The 17,695-nt window shown below is 47.6% G+C and overlaps 4 non-coding genes across 4 annotated transcripts; all 4 read right to left on the reverse strand.

The window, feature by feature from the left end:
* Nucleotides 1-2,904: 2,904 nt before the first annotated feature.
* Nucleotides 2,905-3,103, reverse strand: LOC136593753 (U2 spliceosomal RNA). The gene has a single exon (XR_010788340.1). It is a non-coding gene; the product is annotated as a U2 spliceosomal RNA (small nuclear RNA).
* Nucleotides 3,104-11,018: 7,915 nt separating this feature from the next.
* LOC136593719 (U2 spliceosomal RNA) lies at nucleotides 11,019-11,209 on the reverse strand. Its single transcript, XR_010788307.1, has one exon. It is a non-coding gene; the product is annotated as a U2 spliceosomal RNA (small nuclear RNA).
* A 2,771-nt stretch (nucleotides 11,210-13,980) lies between these two features.
* Nucleotides 13,981-14,171, reverse strand: LOC136593731 (U2 spliceosomal RNA). Its single transcript, XR_010788320.1, has one exon. It is a non-coding gene; the product is annotated as a U2 spliceosomal RNA (small nuclear RNA).
* Nucleotides 14,172-16,960: 2,789 nt separating this feature from the next.
* Nucleotides 16,961-17,151, reverse strand: LOC136593743 (U2 spliceosomal RNA). The gene has a single exon (XR_010788332.1). It is a non-coding gene; the product is annotated as a U2 spliceosomal RNA (small nuclear RNA).
* Between the last annotated feature and the right edge of the window lie 544 nt (nucleotides 17,152-17,695).

Genomic DNA, 17,695 nt, shown 5'->3' on the forward strand with positions numbered 1-17,695 from the left:
GCCTTCCCAAGTATCTTCGCAAGTCCGCCCCCAATAGCAGCGAAGGGCTTAAGATGCACGAAGCACCGATGCCCCAAGGCCGAGGGTACGACAGGCTCAGAAACCTCTGACCAGACCACGTAGATCTTAGCCAAAAGGCCGAGAAGCGATAACCCGAAATGGGTTTCACCTGTAGCCCGGTCCGCCCAACTCCACTTCCAAGGCTTGAGGCAACACGCTCAGCCAGCACTCTGGGCGCACCCACAATGCACCCAGGCAGCTGGGAGAGCTATTAAAACTTTACATAGCCCCGCCCCACGCCTTCTCAACCGCGCCCAGCCTCACACCCTCAGTCCTTCCTCTTGCACCGAGCTCACGCATCCTAGGCTTGCAGAGCCTGCTGCTGCTGCAGGACTCGTCAGCTCCCTACAAACGAGGGTTAAGCCGGCGATGACACTAGAAGCAAGCACTAGTTTGTCTCTGAAGGTGCGTCGGCCGGTCGGTTGGAGGGATCTCTTCGGCCAGCCGCATTTCGAGTAGGGACGGATGGAAACTTTTTACCTAAAATAAGGGAAATTGGCTTCGGCCCCATAGGGCTTTATTGCCTTCCCCTGGGCCAGCATTAGTAGACCCTAGTAAGGAGAATATTAGAGCGGCATGGTCATCCGAAGAACTTAAAAACATACAGCAGGCCTTTTTTTCCCCGCCATACATACATAACTACAGATTTTATATTTTTTTTACATATATATATATATCTCTATCACACACACACACACAATCGTAAATCTATCTTTAATCTATATCTACAAAATCTATAATTCAGAAATAATCCATATCTATATTCTACGTAATTAATAAAGATAGATTAGATAGGATAGGATAGATAGACACATACATGCATACATACTGTATGCAAATGAGCCAGGTATTTGGAATGCTGATGATGTCACTCCCTTGTGATGTCATGAGCCAGGTGTATGGCAGGCTGATGTCACTCCATTGTGATGTCATCAATTTAGAAGCATAAATAGCGGGCTTGGCAGCGATTTCAGTCAGTCTCTGCTGCAGCTGGGAGACGGGAGATGGTCTTTATCTCTACCAAGAAGCTGCAGAACTACCGGCAACTGCAGAACTACCGGCAACTGCAAAACTACCGGCAACTGCAAAACTACCGGCAACTGCAAAACTACCGGCAACTGCTGAACTACCGGCAACTGCTGAACTACCGGCAACTGCTGAACTACCGGCAACTGCTGAACTACCGGCAACTGCTGAACTACCGGCAACTGCTGAACTACCGGCAACTGCATCATTTTTATTTTATTCAATATAGGTTTTATTGGTTTCATGGAGGGGGGGAAACTTTTGCCTTATCTCAAAGCAATGTAAAAATAACTTTGACAATGAAACTTAATAAATAAATTTCGAGTTGAACTATATGATGTTTGTCTGTGATATTTTATAAGGTGTACAAACAGGGGAAGGGGGGGGGGGAGCGGTAAGGGAGGGTAGGTATCTATGACACGGGAGAAAGAGAAAATAAAACAAAAAGGGGGAGGGGGGGGCGCTCCGGGATTGCTGTTTCTCTTTACGATTGTGGTTTAAACGTGTTACTCACATGTCCCTGTCTGTAACCACCTAGTAAATAGGGGTGAGCTCCGGGCATCTATCCATATCGCCCAGGTGTGATACAATTTATCATAGCCTGACGGCTCATCTTGAAGCCTCATTCTCTCCCTACGCTCTATTTCGTGGATCAATGTTATTTTTAGTGGAGTGCATTTTTTATGCAGCACACAAGGGGGAGACAGCGGCCTACCAAAATCGAGTTGGCTGCTGCTGTGGCTTTCTTTTTTTTAAAAAAAAGGTAGGTTCCGTTCTTCCATGGTGAGGAATAGGCAGGGAGGTTCCGTTTTTGCCAGCTGGGGAATGCTTATAGGCAAGGCCTTATCCCTGGTGGTGCATGTAACGTCAGACCACGTTTCAGCATTCAGTCAGTCAGTGGCTGACAAACGAGCTCCATGCAAGTTTACATTAAACAGACACATTTCTTTCTTTACTGTATTGACTGCGGTCTGTAATCGAGCGGTTGAACTGTTTCTGTGTCCATGCATTGAATAAAGCAATACATCCTTGTAAAGTAGACGTCCGTTCGTTGGAGTTCTTTGCTCCCCGAGTGTTGCTCCATCTCTAAACGTTGGCCTGGATCTTCATGGACGAATACTGCCCATCCCACGTGGAGCGTGTATCTCAGCCCGCGTGGAGTGCTGCAGTCCAATGAGGTATTCCGTGCTACATAGCAAGCCTTGGGCCTGTGTGATTGGGGGTCCGCTGCTGTCTGTCCACTCTGAAGCGCGCATCCGGGGCCGGCCGCTTTTCGACTACCAGCGACTGCAGGTCACACACACAGGCTGGTTGGAATGGCCTAGCATTATCCTGATCCGGAGGTGTAACTTGAAGCTGCGGGGCCCCAGTACAAAGTCTGGAACTGGGCCCCCAAACTATAAAGCTTCATTGATAGCATTGGTTTACAATGTGGGGAAGAGAGACTTTATGGGCCCCCTGGGGCTCCGGGCCCCCTGCACATACACCCATGACCCGAATACGTGGAGCATACAGACGCAGGCTGCCAGGATACGCTGTGCCTGCCCGATGTTTCCAACTTGGCTATTAGCGCAGCGGTAGGTACGAACTATAGAGTGCGGCTGCCATATGAACTGGTGTGTGTGTTGTTTTGCTTCCAGTTGTACCTGTGCTGTGCACACTCTGGCAGACGCAGCTGCTCAGTGGATACAATGTTGCGAGCAGACGGGCTGAGTGTCAATCAAAGTGCTTGGGCGGTGGTAGCAGCAGCCGCCACAGCTGCGCTGCACCTCTTGCTCGTCGGTTTTGTTTTTCTGCTTTTGGAAACTGTTGTAGGAAAGGGGGTGCACCGGTCCTGGAGGTACTGCAATACCAGGTCAATGCGTGGAGTGGACAGAGCAAGCTCTTTTTCCAGCTCCCTGTTCTAAAAATCCATTTAATATATGGTCCCCAGATAGGGGACGTATCAGATATTAAACTGATAAGAACAGATTTTTTTTTTTTTTTTTTTTTATACCCTCAGATTGGGTTGAAAACTTACTTTACTTTACTTTCAAGTAAACTGTCATTGCATATTTACTGCAACGTTCATCCCTTTCATCATCAGGCTTTATTACTGTTCTTATTTTTCACAGTAACAAAAAACAATATCACAAAGAAAAAACATTATTTTTACAATCCAACAAGTTGAATCCACTTCTTCACCTTCCAAACGCCCTCCGCATCCACCCCCCTCCTCCTCTTATCCCATAGGTAGCATATAAATAACTTCCCCAGTACCATTCTTACACTCGCATTCACACTCAGCTCTTCTCTTTTATACACATACACGTTCCTCACATCCCACAGCACTTCTTTCACACATGACAAAAACAACCACAACAATCTTTCTTTCACTCCATCACTCGCACCTAATCCAAACATCAGTACCTCAAAAGATAGAAACTGAATGCCTGTTAACTCTTTACAGAGCGGTCCTAATTTTTTCACCACTTTCTGGGCATAGGCACAATTCCAGAATAAGTGGACTATGCTCTCGCTGCCTCCACACTGGACTCTAGGACAGGTCTCTCTTGCTATCAGACCTCTACTCCTCTGAAATTCTCTCACAGGCAGTACACCATGCAAGCTCTGCCATACAATTTCTTTCTGTCTGCCAGTCATTCCATCCATTCTCACTTTCGCCCATACTCTCTGCACATTCCTTCCACCAACCAGATTTATCTCACTCACCCTTTCCCTACTCTCAATCATTCTCACAAGCAGACGTTTATTTCGGAGCATACTCACTTCCACTTCACTCAACTCATACTTCTCTACAAACTTTACAATCCACTCATACCACTTTGGAACCACGAATGCAACAGGCTTACTCAAGTCATTCCTGCACCACTTTAACCTTACAAACAGTCGCCCAGCCAAATATCTCATCATACACGACACCTTTCTCTCTCTCTCAATCACAGCCAACAAAAAAACTAATCCATTCACTCCAAAATAAACTTCTAGGTTCGGGAAACTCATACCACCATTCCTCCAATTCTTCACCACAGTCTCTCTTTTCAAGCGCTCCATCTTAGATCCCCAGAAAAAAACAAATAGAATCCTATTTAAACTCCTGAGCCTCATATAGTCAGGCGGGAAGATCATTGCCACATACAAAAAGATTGGCAGAACAATACTCTTGATCACTACTATTTTTCCCAGGAGACTAAGATCTCTCATCCTCCAGAAGGTCAACCGTTTCTCCACTCTTTCCTTTGCTGCCTCCCAACTCTCTTTACCATCCACAGAGTCATTAAACATGACCCCCAGAATTTTCATTGGCCCAGACACTACATTCAAACCTAAATCTCTCACTCCACCTACCTCCCCAAATACTTTACATTCACTCTTTGACCAATTCACTCTAAAAGCAGACGCACCACAAAAAATAGACGCTAACAACTTGACTCTACGCACAGCACTCTCTGACTCGCACACCACACACACATCGTCCATATACGCACACACTTTTAACTCTTTCCCACCACTTCCTGGAATATGAATCCCTCTCACAACTTTGTCCTTTCTCAACAGGCACAACAATGGCTCAATCGCACAAATAAAAGCGACTGCGGACAGCGGACAGCCCTGCCGCACACCAGAACATCCATTCACCTTTCTCCCCACACATCCATTCACCAACACTCTGCTATACATTCCATTATATAAACTCTGAACTCTCCACACAAAATCACTCGGGAAACCCATTCGTAACAACACTCTAAACAAAAAACTATGAGACAATCTATCATACGCCTTTTCAAAGTCTATAGACACAACATACACACTCTTCTCTCTACTCTTACAATCCCACAACACATCTCTCAACAACACCAGACTCTCTTGCACTCTTCTACCAGGCACCGCACAGAATTGCTCTTCACTCACCACACATTCAACCACATCTCTCATTCTGTTGGCCACTATCTTCGCATAAATCTTGTAATCACAGTTAAGTAACGTGATGGGCCTCCAATTTTTCAGACTTTTCAGGCTTCCTTTTTTTGGTATCAACACAATCACACCCCCACGCATACTCTCAGCCACTTCCACATTCTCCCACATATACTTACACACCGCACACACATCCACTCCCACCACCTTCCACAACAGACGATAGAATTCCACAGGCAACCCATCCTCGCCAGGCGTCTTATTCACAGCCATTCCTTGTACCACTCTCTCCACCTCATCCATAGATATGTCTCTCATCACAGACGCTCTCTCTCCCTCTCCAAGCTTACTCTCTAGCACACTCAGCACCTCACTCTCCAAACTCTCATCCCTCTCTTTCACCGCATACAGATCCTCATAGAACGCAGCCACTTCCTCACCCACACCATCCCCACTCACCTCACATCCATCCTCTTTCATCACCACCTCTATTGTTGGTTTCTTTGCAAAGACCTTTTTAAAGAAAAACCTAGAGCATTTCTCTCCATACTCCATCTTTTCCAGTTTGGCCCTGTATATGATGCTTCTGCCTTTTTCTGTCATATACCTATTGATTTCTCTCCTCACACTCACCAACTCATCCTGCACATCCACACCATTCTCTCTCATTCTCTCCAAAAAGCTTAGACGTGTGTTTAGTTTTGTGTACTCCTCCCGCCTTCTTGCTGCCAGTTTATATCCCAAAGACTTGAAATATGCTTTAGTCTTCTTTTTTACCCAATCCCACCACTGCAGAATATTAGCAAACTTGCTTTTCCTCTCACACCACCTGTTATACAGACACTCATACTCCTTTCTCACATCCTCACTCTCCAGATGACTTATATTGAGTTTCCACAGCCCCCTCCCATGTACCCCTCTCACATTCACATCCACACCACACAGCAAACACTCATGATCCGAGAAAATAACTGGTTTTTGTTGGTAGCTTAACGGTATGATATTCTCTGAAACAAAACAATAGTCCAGCCGGGAATGAAGGCCCCCTCTATCGGCATGGTAAGTAAATAATTTGGGGTTAATGTTACATAAAATCTGCATATCTTGCAACCTATAATCAGAAACAATCTCTGACAAAACCTTCCCAGACAAATCAAAAGCCTTCTTGTCCAGGTCGCAGTTCACATCACCGACTATAATTACTGGCATTCTGCCCTGAATAAACAATTTAATTTTTTCAAATAAAAGTTTTCTCTCATTCTTACTGCTGGGAGCATAAATATTAACTAACAAAAACTTAGTGTTTTTATATATCAGTACCGCTGACAGACACCTCCCCACCTCAATTACTGTGTAGCTGTCTAGCTGCACCTCCCCCGACTTAAGCAATATGCCTACCCCATCATTTCTGTTTGTCTTACTACCAGACCATATACATGTCCCACAAGGCCATTCATCAGGTTTTATATTACCAGTAATCCCACATTCTTGCAGACAGTACACATCCGCATTCTCCTGTCTGAGAAAACTCAGTATGGCCGTCCTCCTGGCCCTACTGGTAAACACCCGGACATTTTGTGAGCAAATGGTAAAACCCATATTACATCCTCATATACATCATGCTGCTTAAATACATCAGGGTGAGTACCCTATGCAAAGATTCATTTATAAGTCTTCACCACTATCAGTAGTAAGGACAAGGTCCTGCGCCACTTTTTCCAGCGGGTCGCCGGTTTCCATGGGCTTTTCTTTACTCCTCTCACACTTTCGTTTTTTAGCAGAGTCCCCCACCACTTCTGCGAACTCTTCATCACTTGAGCTTTCAGAATCCCCACCACCCTCCCTCTTACACAGGGAAGTCTCTGGTGAGGAGAAGCTTGCAATGTTCTCTGGGTCTGAGGGATGTAGTGGACTCTCCACCCCTTCAATTACTTCCTCCAGGTGTCTAATTATCTTAGACACCTGGGCCTCAGATACCTCCACAGCTTCAGGCATTTCTGCTGCCTCAGACACTTTAACGACCTCAGGTGGTTTGGAAACTACAGGCGTTTTACTTGCCACCGGCGCTTTAGTTGCTCTGGACATTTTAGTTGCTTTGGACACTTTAGCAACCACTGGTGCCCTAGCAGCTCCAGACACTCCAGCCTCCACAGGTGCCTTAGCAGCCACTGCAGCCCAAGATATTTTTGCAGTTTCAGTTTTTGTGGCCTCAGACAATTTTGCAGTCTCAGACGTTTTTGGAACCTCAGACACTTTTGGGGCCCCTACGGCTCCAGATACCTCAGCAGGCCCTGCAGCTTCAGCCTGCACACTTTTGGGGTTTTCAACCTTCCTCTGTATGCCAGGAGATTTACCAGCTCTCTCCTGCTCTGGCACCTCTTCCCTCTCTCCTCCCATTCTGGGCCTTATGCTCGCAGTGCAATCTTTAAACATATGATCGCTAGAGCCACAAAAGTCACACCGCTTTGGTTGCGGGCAATTACCAGCGTGATGACCCTCTTCCTGGCAGTTTCTGCATACTTGCCCTTTCGTGCATTCAGTTTTTACATGCCCAAACTCGAAGCAATTGCGGCAGTAAGTGGGTTGCCCCGGATAAGTCAGATAGCCTCTCTGTCCAGCAATTGTGAAGTTGGCCGGTGGGTGCTTCACACCTCCAATGCTGTCTGCACTCTGTCTAAATCTGCAATAGAACTTGTACTTGCAGTTGAATATGCCTAAAATGTTCATCTGCTTGTCTCCACCCCTCACCTGGTCGCAATATCTTCTTAAAAAGCTTTTAACTAGTTCAACCTCAGTGAAGGGGTTGTAGACATGCACCAAGACTGGCTTTTCGTGGATGCCAAACAACGGAGTGATCCTAACTCCATCCAACAAGTCAATGTCCTTGTGCTTTCTGAGCCATTCATAAACATTTAGGCAGATATGTTCCTCTGTAAAAGTCACATCGTACATACCCTGCCGTGGAAAGTCCTGCACGCTGTAGATGGTTGCTTTAGGAACCTTCATCTTCTCCAGGAGAATATCTCTGACGATAAAGACGACAGTGTTCTTGTTGTAATCTCCTGGCGCAACTTCAAAGCGTATGGAATTCTTCATGCCAAACATTTTCAGGGGTCAGCTGTCGGTCCAAAAACCACAGGAAAAAGATGCCGCTCCAAGCAAAAAAACTGGGCGCACCCAGATCGCTCCTCCAGCACAGACCGAGCCTTACACTTGATCTGAGCCAAAAGGCCGAGAAGCGATAACCCGAAATGGGTTTCACCTGTAGCCCGGTCCGCCCAACTCCACTTCCAAGGCTTGAGGCAACACGCTCAGCCAGCACTCTGGGCGCACCCACAATGCACCCAGGCAGCTGGGAGAGCTATTAAAACTTTACATAGCCCCGCCCCACGCCTTCTCAACCGCGCCCAGCCTCACACCCTCAGTCCTTCCTCTTGCACCGAGCTCACGCATCCTAGGCTTGCAGAGCCTGCTGCTGCTGCAGGACTCGTCAGCTCCCTACAAACGAGGGTTAAGCCGGCGATGACACTAGAAGCAAGCACTAGTTTGTCTCTGAAGGTGCGTCGGCCGGTCGGTTGGAGGGATCTCTTCGGCCAGCCGCATTTCGAGTAGGGACGGATGGAAACTTTTTACCTAAAATAAGGGAAATTGGCTTCGGCCCCATAGGGCTTTATTGCCTTCCCCTGGGCCAGCATTAGTAGACCCTAGTAAGGAGAATATTAGAGCGGCATGGTCATCCGAAGAACTTAAAAACATACAGCAGGCCTTTTTTTCCCCGCCATACATACATAACTACAGATTTTATATTTTTTTTACATATATATATATATCTCTATCACACACACACACACAATCGTAAATCTATCTTTAATCTATATCTACAAAATCTATAATTCAGAAATAATCCATATCTATATTCTACGTAATTAATAAAGATAGATTAGATAGGATAGGATAGATAGACACATACATGCATACATACTGTATGCAAATGAGCCAGGTATTTGGAATGCTGATGATGTCACTCCCTTGTGATGTCATGAGCCAGGTGTATGGCAGGCTGATGTCACTCCATTGTGATGTCATCAATTTAGAAGCATAAATAGCGGGCTTGGCAGCGATTTCAGTCAGTCTCTGCTGCAGCTGGGAGACGGGAGATGGTCTTTATCTCTACCAAGAAGCTGCAGAACTACCGGCAACTGCAGAACTACCGGCAACTGCAAAACTACCGGCAACTGCAAAACTACCGGCAACTGCAAAACTACCGGCAACTGCAAAACTACCGGCAACTGCTGAACTACCGGCAACTGCTGAACTACCGGCAACTGCTGAACTACCGGCAACTGCTGAACTACCGGCAACTGCTGAACTACCGGCAACTGCTGAACTACCGGCAACTGCATCATTTTTATTTTATTCAATATAGGTTTTATTGGTTTCATGGAGGGGGGGAAACTTTTGCCTTATCTCAAAGCAATGTAAAAATAACTTTGACAATGAAACTTAATAAATAAATTTCGAGTTGAACTATATGATGTTTGTCTGTGATATTTTATAAGGTGTACAAACAGGGGAAGGGGGGGGGGAGCGGTAAGGGAGGGTAGGTATCTATGACACGGGAGAAAGAGAAAATAAAACAAAAAGGGGGAGGGGGGGGCGCTCCGGGATTGCTGTTTCTCTTTACGATTGTGGTTTAAACGTGTTACTCACATGTCCCTGTCTGTAACCACCTAGTAAATAGGGGTGAGCTCCGGGCATCTATCCATATCGCCCAGGTGTGATACAATTTATCATAGCCTGACGGCTCATCTTGAAGCCTCATTCTCTCCCTACGCTCTATTTCGTGGATCAATGTTATTTTTAGTGGAGTGCATTTTTTATGCAGCACACAAGGGGGAGACAGCGGCCTACCAAAATCGAGTTGGCTGCTGCTGTGGCTTTCTTTTTTTTAAAAAAAAGGTAGGTTCCGTTCTTCCATGGTGAGGAATAGGCAGGGAGGTTCCGTTTTTGCCAGCTGGGGAATGCTTATAGGCAAGGCCTTATCCCTGGTGGTGCATGTAACGTCAGACCACGTTTCAGCATTCAGTCAGTCAGTGGCTGACAAACGAGCTCCATGCAAGTTTACATTAAACAGACACATTTCTTTCTTTACTGTATTGACTGCGGTCTGTAATCGAGCGGTTGAACTGTTTCTGTGTCCATGCATTGAATAAAGCAATACATCCTTGTAAAGTAGACGTCCGTTCGTTGGAGTTCTTTGCTCCCCGAGTGTTGCTCCATCTCTAAACGTTGGCCTGGATCTTCATGGACGAATACTGCCCATCCCACGTGGAGCGTGTATCTCAGCCCGCGTGGAGTGCTGCAGTCCAATGAGGTATTCCGTGCTACATAGCAAGCCTTGGGCCTGTGTGATTGGGGGTCCGCTGCTGTCTGTCCACTCTGAAGCGCGCATCCGGGGCCGGCCGCTTTTCGACTACCAGCGACTGCAGGTCACACACACAGGCTGGTTGGAATGGCCTAGCATTATCCTGATCCGGAGGTGTAACTTGAAGCTGCGGGGCCCCAGTACAAAGTCTGGAACTGGGCCCCCAAACTATAAAGCTTCATTGATAGCATTGGTTTACAATGTGGGGAAGAGAGACTTTATGGGCCCCCTGGGGCTCCGGGCCCCCTGCACATACACCCATGACCCGAATACGTGGAGCATACAGACGCAGGCTGCCAGGATACGCTGTGCCTGCCCGATGTTTCCAACTTGGCTATTAGCGCAGCGGTAGGTACGAACTATAGAGTGCGGCTGCCATATGAACTGGTGTGTGTGTTGTTTTGCTTCCAGTTGTACCTGTGCTGTGCACACTCTGGCAGACGCAGCTGCTCAGTGGATACAATGTTGCGAGCAGACGGGCTGAGTGTCAATCAAAGTGCTTGGGCGGTGGTAGCAGCAGCCGCCACAGCTGCGCTGCACCTCTTGCTCGTCGGTTTTGTTTTTCTGCTTTTGGAAACTGTTGTAGGAAAGGGGGTGCACCGGTCCTGGAGGTACTGCAATACCAGGTCAATGCGTGGAGTGGACAGAGCAAGCTCTTTTTCCAGCTCCCTGTTCTAAAAATCCATTTAATATATGGTCCCCAGATAGGGGACGTATCAGATATTAAACTGATAAGAACAGATACTACACTTGATCTTAGCCAAAAGGCCGAGAAGCGATAACCCGAAATGGGTTTCACCTGTAGCCCGGTCCGCCCAACTCCACTTCCAAGGCTTGAGGCAACACGCTCAGCCAGCACTCTGGGCGCACCCACAATGCACCCAGGCAGCTGGGAGAGCTATTAAAACTTTACATAGCCCCGCCCCACGCCTTCTCAACCGCGCCCAGCCTCACACCCTCAGTCCTTCCTCTTGCACCGAGCTCACGCATCCTAGGCTTGCAGAGCCTGCTGCTGCTGCAGGACTCGTCAGCTCCCTACAAACGAGGGTTAAGCCGGCGATGACACTAGAAGCAAGCACTAGTTTGTCTCTGAAGGTGCGTCGGCCGGTCGGTTGGAGGGATCTCTTCGGCCAGCCGCATTTCGAGTAGGGACGGATGGAAACTTTTTACCTAAAATAAGGGAAATTGGCTTCGGCCCCATAGGGCTTTATTGCCTTCCCCTGGGCCAGCATTAGTAGACCCTAGTAAGGAGAATATTAGAGCGGCATGGTCATCCGAAGAACTTAAAAACATACAGCAGGCCTTTTTTTCCCCGCCATACATACATAACTACAGATTTTATATTTTTTTTACATATATATATATATCTCTATCACACACACACACACAATCGTAAATCTATCTTTAATCTATATCTACAAAATCTATAATTCAGAAATAATCCATATCTATATTCTACGTAATTAATAAAGATAGATTAGATAGGATAGGATAGATAGACACATACATGCATACATACTGTATGCAAATGAGCCAGGTATTTGGAATGCTGATGATGTCACTCCCTTGTGATGTCATGAGCCAGGTGTATGGCAGGCTGATGTCACTCCATTGTGATGTCATCAATTTAGAAGCATAAATAGCGGGCTTGGCAGCGATTTCAGTCAGTCTCTGCTGCAGCTGGGAGACGGGAGATGGTCTTTATCTCTACCAAGAAGCTGCAGAACTACCGGCAACTGCAGAACTACCGGCAACTGCAAAACTACCGGCAACTGCAAAACTACCGGCAACTGCAAAACTACCGGCAACTGCAAAACTACCGGCAACTGCTGAACTACCGGCAACTGCTGAACTACCGGCAACTGCTGAACTACCGGCAACTGCTGAACTACCGGCAACTGCTGAACTACCGGCAACTGCTGAACTACCGGCAACTGCATCATTTTTATTTTATTCAATATAGGTTTTATTGGTTTCATGGAGGGGGGGAAACTTTTGCCTTATCTCAAAGCAATGTAAAAATAACTTTGACAATGAAACTTAATAAATAAATTTCGAGTTGAACTATATGATGTTTGTCTGTGATATTTTATAAGGTGTACAAACAGGGGAAGGGGGGGGGGAGCGGTAAGGGAGGGTAGGTATCTATGACACGGGAGAAAGAGAAAATAAAACAAAAAGGGGGAGGGGGGGGCGCTCCGGGATTGCTGTTTCTCTTTACGATTGTGGTTTAAACGTGTTACTCACATGTCCCTGTCTGTAACCACCTAGTAAATAGGGGTGAGCTCCGGGCATCTATCCATATCGCCCAGGTGTAATACAATTTATCATAGCCTGACGGCTCATCTTGAAGCCTCATTCTCTCCCTACGCTCTATTTCGTGGATCAATGTTATTTTTAGTGGAGTGCATTTTTTATGCAGCACACAAGGGGGAGACAGCGGCCTACCAAAATCGAGTTGGCTGCTGCTGTGGCTTTCTTTTTTTTAAAAAAAAGGTAGGTTCCGTTCTTCCATGGTGAGGAATAGGCAGGGAGGTTCCGTTTTTGCCAGCTGGGGAATGCTTATAGGCAAGGCCTTATCCCTGGTGGTGCATGTAACGTCAGACCACGTTTCAGCATTCAGTCAGTCAGTGGCTGACAAACGAGCTCCATGCAAGTTTACATTAAACAGACACATTTCTTTCTTTACTGTATTGACTGCGGTCTGTAATCGAGCGGTTGAACTGTTTCTGTGTCCATGCATTGAATAAAGCAATACATCCTTGTAAAGTAGACGTCCGTTCGTTGGAGTTCTTTGCTCCCCGAGTGTTGCTCCATCTCTAAACGTTGGCCTGGATCTTCATGGACGAATACTGCCCATCCCACGTGGAGCGTGTATCTCAGCCCGCGTGGAGTGCTGCAGTCCAATGAGGTATTCCGTGCTACATAGCAAGCCTTGGGCCTGTGTGATTGGGGGTCCGCTGCTGTCTGTCCACTCTGAAGCGCGCATCCGGGGCCGGCCGCTTTTCGACTACCAGCGACTGCAGGTCACACACACAGGCTGGTTGGAATGGCCTAGCATTATCCTGATCCGGAGGTGTAACTTGAAGCTGCGGGGCCCCAGTACAAAGTCTGGAACTGGGCCCCCAAACTATAAAGCTTCATTGATAGCATTGGTTTACAATGTGGGGAAGAGAGACTTTATGGGCCCCCTGGGGCTCCGGGCCCCCTGCACATACACCCATGACCCGAATACGTGGAGCATACAGACGCAGGCTGCCAGGATACGCTGTGCCTGCCCGATGTTTCCAACTTGGCTATTAGCGCAGCGGTAGGTACGAACTATAGAGTGCGGCTGCCATATGAACTGGTGTGTGTGTTGTTTTGCTTCCAGTTGTACCTGTGCTGTGCACACTCTGGCAGACGCAGCTGCTCAGTGGATACAATGTTGCGAGCAGACGGGCTGAGTGTCAATCAAAGTGCTTGGGCGGTGGTAGCAGCAGCCGCCACAGCTGCGCTGCACCTCTTGCTCGTCGGTTTTGTTTTTCTGCTTTTGGAAACTGTTGTAGGAAAGGGGGTGCACCGGTCCTGGAGGTACTGCAATACCAGGTCAATGCGTGGAGTGGACAGAGCAAGCTCTTTTTCCAGCTCCCTGTTCTAAAAATCCATTTAATATATGGTCCCCAGATAGGGGACGTATCAGATATTAAACTGATAAGAACAGATACTACACTTGATCTTAGCCAAAAGGCCGAGAAGCGATAACCCGAAATGGGTTTCACCTGTAGCCCGGTCCGCCCAACTCCACTTCCAAGGCTTGAGGCAACACGCTCAGCCAGCACTCTGGGCGCACCCACAATGCACCCAGGCAGCTGGGAGAGCTATTAAAACTTTACATAGCCCCGCCCCACGCCTTCTCAACCGCGCCCAGCCTCACACCCTCAGTCCTTCCTCTTGCACCGAGCTCACGCATCCTAGGCTTGCAGAGCCTGCTGCTGCTGCAGGACTCGTCAGCTCCCTACAAACGAGGGTTAAGCCGGCGATGACACTAGAAGCAAGCACTAGTTTGTCTCTGAAGGTGCGTCGGCCGGTCGGTTGGAGGGATCTCTTCGGCCAGCCGCATTTCGAGTAGGGACGGATGGAAACTTTTTACCTAAAATAAGGGAAATTGGCTTCGGCCCCATAGGGCTTTATTGCCTTCCCCTGGGCCAGCATTAGTAGACCCTAGTAAGGAGAATATTAGAGCGGCATGGTCATCCGAAGAACTTAAAAACATACAGCAGGCCTTTTTTTCCCCGCCATACATACATAACTACAGATTTTATATTTTTTTTACATATATATATATATCTCTATCACACACACACACACAATCGTAAATCTATCTTTAATCTATATCTACAAAATCTATAATTCAGAAATAATCCATATCTATATTCTACGTAATTAATAAAGATAGATTAGATAGGATAGGATAGATAGACACATACATGCATACATACTGTATGCAAATGAGCCAGGTATTTGGAATGCTGATGATGTCACTCCCTTGTGATGTCATGAGCCAGGTGTATGGCAGGCTGATGTCACTCCATTGTGATGTCATCAATTTAGAAGCATAAATAGCGGGCTTGGCAGCGATTTCAGTCAGTCTCTGCTGCAGCTGGGAGACGGGAGATGGTCTTTATCTCTACCAAGAAGCTGCAGAACTACCGGCAACTGCAGAACTACCGGCAACTGCAAAACTACCGGCAACTGCAAAACTACCGGCAACTGCAAAACTACCGGCAACTGCAAAACTACCGGCAACTGCAAAACTACCGGCAACTGCTGAACTACCGGCAACTGCTGAACTACCGGCAACTGCTGAACTACCGGCAACTGCTGAACTACCGGCAACTGCTGAACTACCGGCAACTGCTGAACTACCGGCAACTGCATCATTTTTATTTTATTCAATATAGGTTTTATTGGTTTCATGGAGGGGGGGAAACTTTTGCCTTATCTCAAAGCAATGTAAAAATAACTTTGACAATGAAACTTAATAAATAAATTTCGAGTTGAACTATATGATGTTTGTCTGTGATATTTTATAAGGTGTACAAACAGGGGAAGGGGGGGGGGAGCGGTAAGGGAGGGTAGGTATCTATGACACGGGAGAAAGAGAAAATAAAACAAAAAGGGGGAGGGGGGGGCGCTCCGGGATTGCTGTTTCTCTTTACGATTGTGGTTTAAACGTGTTACTCACATGTCCCTGTCTGTAACCACCTAGTAAATAGGGGTGAGCTCCGGGCATCTATCCATATCGCCCAGGTGTGATACAATTTATCATAGCCTGACGGCTCATCTTGAAGCCTCATTCTCTCCCTACGCTCTATTTCGTGGATCAATGTTATTTTTAGTGGAGTGCATTTTTTATGCAGCACACAAGGGGGAGACAGCGGCCTACCAAAATCGAGTTGGCTGCTGCTGTGGCTTTCTTTTTTTTAAAAAAAAGGTAGGTTCCGTTCTTCCATGGTGAGGAATAGGCAGGGAGGTTCCGTTTTTGCCAGCTGGGGAATGCTTATAGGCAAGGCCTTATCCCTGGTGGTGCATGTAACGTCAGACCACGTTTCAGCATTCAGTCAGTCAGTGGCTGACAAACGAGCTCCATGCAAGTTTACATTAAACAGACACATTTCTTTCTTTACTGTATTGACTGCGGTCTGTAATCGAGCGGTTGAACTGTTTCTGTGTCCATGCATTGAATAAAGCAATACATCCTTGTAAAGTAGACGTCCGTTCGTTGGAGTTCTTTGCTCCCCGAGTGTTGCTCCATCTCTAAACGTTGGCCTGGATCTTCATGGACGAATACTGCCCATCCCACGTGGAGCGTGTATCTCAGCCCGCGTGGAGTGCTGCAGTCCAATGAGGTATTCCGTGCTACATAGCAAGCCTTGGGCCTGTGTGATTGGGGGTCCGCTGCTGTCTGTCCACTCTGAAGCGCGCATCCGGGGCCGGCCGCTTTTCGACTACCAGCGACTGCAGGTCACACACACAGGCTGGTTGGAATGGCCTAGCATTATCCTGATCCGGAGGTGTAACTTGAAGCTGCGGGGCCCCAGTACAAAGTCTGGAACTGGGCCCCCAAACTATAAAGCTTCATTGATAGCATTGGTTTACAATGTGGGGAAGAGAGACTTTATGGGCCCCCTGGGGCTCCGGGCCCCCTGCACATACACCCATGACCCGAATACGTGGAGCATACAGACGCAGGCTGCCAGGATACGCTGTGCCTGCCCGATGTTTCCAACTTGGCTATTAGCGCAGCGGTAGGTACGAACTATAGAGTGCGGCTGCCATATGAACTGGTGTGTGTGTTGTTTTGCTTCCAGTTGTACCTGTGCTGTGCACACTCTGGCAGACGCAGCTGCTCAGTGGATACAATGTTGCGAGCAGACGGGCTGAGTGTCAATCAAAGTGCTTGGGCGGTGGTAGCAGCAGCCGCCACAGCTGCGCTGCACCTCTTGCTCGTCGGTTTTGTTTTTCTGCTTTTGGAAACTGTTGTAGGAAAGGGGGTGCACCGGTCCTGGAGGTACTGCAATACCAGGTCAATGCGTGGAGTGGACAGAGCAAGCTCTTTTTCCAGCTCCCTGTTCTAAAAATCCATTTAATATATGGTCCCCAGATAGGGGACGTATCAGATATTAAACTGATAAGAACAGATACTACACTTGATCTTAGCCAAAAGGCCGAGAAGCGATAACCCGAAATGGGTTTCACCTGTAGCCCGGTCCGCCCAACTCCACTTCCAAGGCTTGAGGCAACACGCTCAGCCAGCACTCTGGGCGCACCCACAATGCACCCAGGCAGCTGGGAGAGCTATTAAAACTTTACATAGCCCCGCCCCACGCCTTCTCAACCGCGCCCAGCCTCACACCCTCAGTCCTTCCTCTTGCACCGAGCTCACGCATCCTAGGCTTGCAGAGCCTGCTGCTGCTGCAGGACTCGTCAGCTCCCTACAAACGAGGGTTAAGCCGGCGATGACACTAGAAGCAAGCACTAGTTTGTCTCTGAAGGTGCGTCGGCCGGTCGGTTGGAGGGATCTCTTCGGCCAGCCGCATTTCGAGTAGGGACGGATGGAAACTTTTTACCTAAAATAAGGGAAATTGGCTTCGGCCCCATAGGGCTTTATTGCCTTCCCCTGGGCCAGCATTAGTAGACCCTAGTAAGGAGAATATTAGAGCGGCATGGTCATCCGAAGAACTTAAAAACATACAGCAGGCCTTTTTTTCCCCGCCATACATA

This window comes from Eleutherodactylus coqui, unplaced genomic scaffold (assembly GCF_035609145.1).
Source record: "Eleutherodactylus coqui strain aEleCoq1 unplaced genomic scaffold, aEleCoq1.hap1 HAP1_SCAFFOLD_290, whole genome shotgun sequence".
Taxonomy (NCBI): Eukaryota; Metazoa; Chordata; class Amphibia; order Anura; family Eleutherodactylidae; genus Eleutherodactylus; species Eleutherodactylus coqui.